Raw genomic sequence first — 3,198 nt, forward strand, 5'->3', positions numbered from 1 at the left:
CAAAGGATTGTATAATTTGATGATGAGAGAGCAAATTTTAAACAATTGTCAGAACCAGTTGTTGCATCAGCATCTTGTCGACTCGGATCTGACCTCTCCCCAAGAATTGGGAAAGAAGGCAGACAGATGGGTTCGTACGAGAGTTAAACAGAACCAGGGCCAGAATCAAGGTGGTCAGAAGAAAGCAGACCAGAAGGGTAAAGATTCTAAGGGGGAACAAAATGACCAGAAGTCTTCGACAGGTCCCCAACAACCCAAAGAGGGTGGGGGTCAGGCTCCCCAAAAGAAGAAAGAAGGCCAATCCAAAAGATGGTGCCAGTACTGTAAAAGTAAATCTCACTGGTTTAGTGAGTGCACCAAGAAAGGAGGAGGGCAGACTCCTGCCACTGCAGCCCCTAAGGCACCTGTGCCCCCTAGTACAGTCAGCAGTGGTAGTGCGCCTCCCAAGGGTTTAGTAGGGTTAACCCTGGGTTCTGAGGGGCGTGACAACTAAGTTGGCACACTCACTCAGGCTGTCCTTGTCAGTACAGGGGACGTGGACGTGTCCCCTGACGTAAGCCCCAATACTTTGGGCAAATACCGACAGACGCCTTTCATAAATGGAAAGATGGCTCAGGCCTATAGGGACACTTGTGCCAGCGTCACCATGGTGACGCCTAACTTTGTGGACCCTGGACAGATCATGCCAGGTACAGAATTCCTGGTGACCAATGCAAGCAATGTCACTACCAATCACAGTATGGCAATTGTAGCTTTCTCCTGGGGAGGGGTAACTGGCCAAAAGAAGGTTGTAGTTAGTCCAGACCTCCCAGTGGATTGTTTGTTGGGCAATGATTTGGAGTCATCACAATGGTCAGAAGTGGAGCACCGGACTCACATGGAAATGTTAGGTTTGCCAGCACATGTGTTCGCTGTGACTAGGTCACAGGTCAGGAAATGCCCCACTGAACAGGTGCTGGATCCTGGAACAACGGACCAGACACCTCCCAAGAAAAAGAGCGGTAGGGTTAAGGCTGCGCCTTCCCCCTTGCCCCAGGTCGTGGATCAAGTCTCAGAGGAGGCTGACCTACAGGAATTGAGGGAAACTGAGCCTAGGGAGTTCGAACTTGACCAAGTTGAATTCTTGGGTTCAGGGGGACCCTCAAGGGAGGACCTGGGGAAGGACCAGTTAGACTGCCCTTCTCTTGAACCCCTCAGACAGCAGGCTGCTGCTGAGGCTGCTGGGAACGCCACAGGTACCCACAAGGTATACTGGGAGGATGGACTCCTGTACACTGAGTCAAGAGACCCCAAGCCTGGCATGACCAGGAGGCTGGTCGTACCCTTGTCTCAGCGTGGTTTCCTACTTACCTTGGCCCACGAGATTCCCTTAGCAGGTCACTTAGGCCAGACGAAAACGTGGGACAGGCTTGTCTCACACTTTCACTGGCCTCACATGAACGAAGATACCAAGGAGTTTTGCCGCTCCTGTGTCACTTGCCAAGCCAGTGGTAAGTCAGGTGGCACGACAAAGGCCCCCCTTATACCAATGCCTGTGGTGGGGGTGCCCTTTGAACGGGTGGGGATCGACATTGTCGGTCCCATGGAACCACCAACAGCATCAGGGCACAAGTTTATACTGGTGGTAGTGGATCATGCCACCAGGTATCCTGAAGCTATTCCCCTTAGGACCACTACAGCACCTGTTGTGGCAAGAGCCCTAGTTGGAGTGTTCTCCAGAGTGGGCTTCCCTAAGGAGGTCGTCTCCGACAGAGGTGCAAACTTTATGTCGAGCTACTTAACTGCTATGTGGAAGGAATGTGGTGTCAACTACAAGTTCACTACACCCTATCATCCACAATGCAATGGGCTTGTTGAGAGATTCAACAGGACCCTAAAAGGGATGATTCATGGACTACCGGAAAAGCTTCGGCGTAGATGGGACGTCCTGATCCCCTGCCTCTTGTTCGCCTACAGAGAAGTCCCACAGAAGGGGGTTGGCTACAGCCCTTTTGAACTTTTGTACGGGCATCCTGTAAGGGGACCCCTGTGTTTGGTGAAGGAAGGATGGGAGAGACCTCTCAAAAAGCCTGCAGCCAACATAGTGGACTATGTGCTTGGCCTCCGCTCGCGGATGGCTGAATACATGGAAAAGGCATCTGAAAACCTTAAGGCCAGCCAAGAACTCCAAAAAGCTTGGCATGACCAAAAGGCTGTCTTGACTGTTTACCAGCCCGGACAGAAGGTGTGGGTGTTGGAGCCAGTGGCCCCAGCAGCACTCAAGGACAAATGGTCCGGGCCCTACACCATCCTGGAGAAAAAGGGAGAGGTCACCTACCTGGTCGACCTGGGAACTCCCCGGAGCCCCCACAGGGTGCTTCATGTCAACAGGCTAAAAGCATATGTCGACAGGAAGGACATGAGTTTGCTCATGGCCCTAGATGAGGGACAGGAAGAGGAGAGTGACCCTCTCCCCGACCTGCTCACTCAGAATCCTGACGATGGCTCGGTAGATGGTGTTGTCTTTTGTGGCAGCCTCTCCGAACATCAACAGAGCGACTGTAAACAGGTTCTTCAGTCGTTCAGACATATGTTTTCTCTAACACCCAGTCAGACCGATTGGTGCACCCATGAGGTTGACACTGGTGACAGCTTGCCCGTCAAGAGTAAAATCTACAGGCAGCCTGATCACGTTAGAGACTGCATCAAGAATGAAGTGCAGAAAATGTTGGAGCTGGGAGTCATTGAACCCTCGGATAGCCCTTGGGCTAGTCCCGTAGTTCTAGTGCCGAAACCTCACACCCAGGGTGGTAAGAGAGAGATGAGGTTTTGCGTAGACTACAGGGGTCTCAATGCAGTCACTAAGACTGACGCCCACCCAATACCAAGGGCAGACGAGCTTATTGATAGATTGGCTTCGGCCAACTACTTAAGTACGTTTGACCTGACAGCTGGGTATTGGCAAATCAGGTTAGCTGAGGACGCCAAGCCTAAAACCGCATTTTCAACCCCTGGTGGGCATTATCAGTTCGTGGTGATGCCCTTTGGTCTGAAAAATGCACCTGCCACCTTCCAACGGTTGGTGAATCAAGTCCTTACTGGGCTGGATGACTTCTGTGCGGCGTATCTAGACGATATTGCTGTCTTTAGCTCCACCTGGGAGGATCACCTGGTCCACCTGCGGAAAGCGTTGGAGGCTCTGCAAGCAGCAGGCCTCAC

Source organism: Lissotriton vulgaris, unplaced genomic scaffold, assembly GCF_964263255.1.
Source record: "Lissotriton vulgaris unplaced genomic scaffold, aLisVul1.2 SCAFFOLD_599, whole genome shotgun sequence".
NCBI lineage: Eukaryota > Metazoa > Chordata > Amphibia > Caudata > Salamandridae > Lissotriton > Lissotriton vulgaris.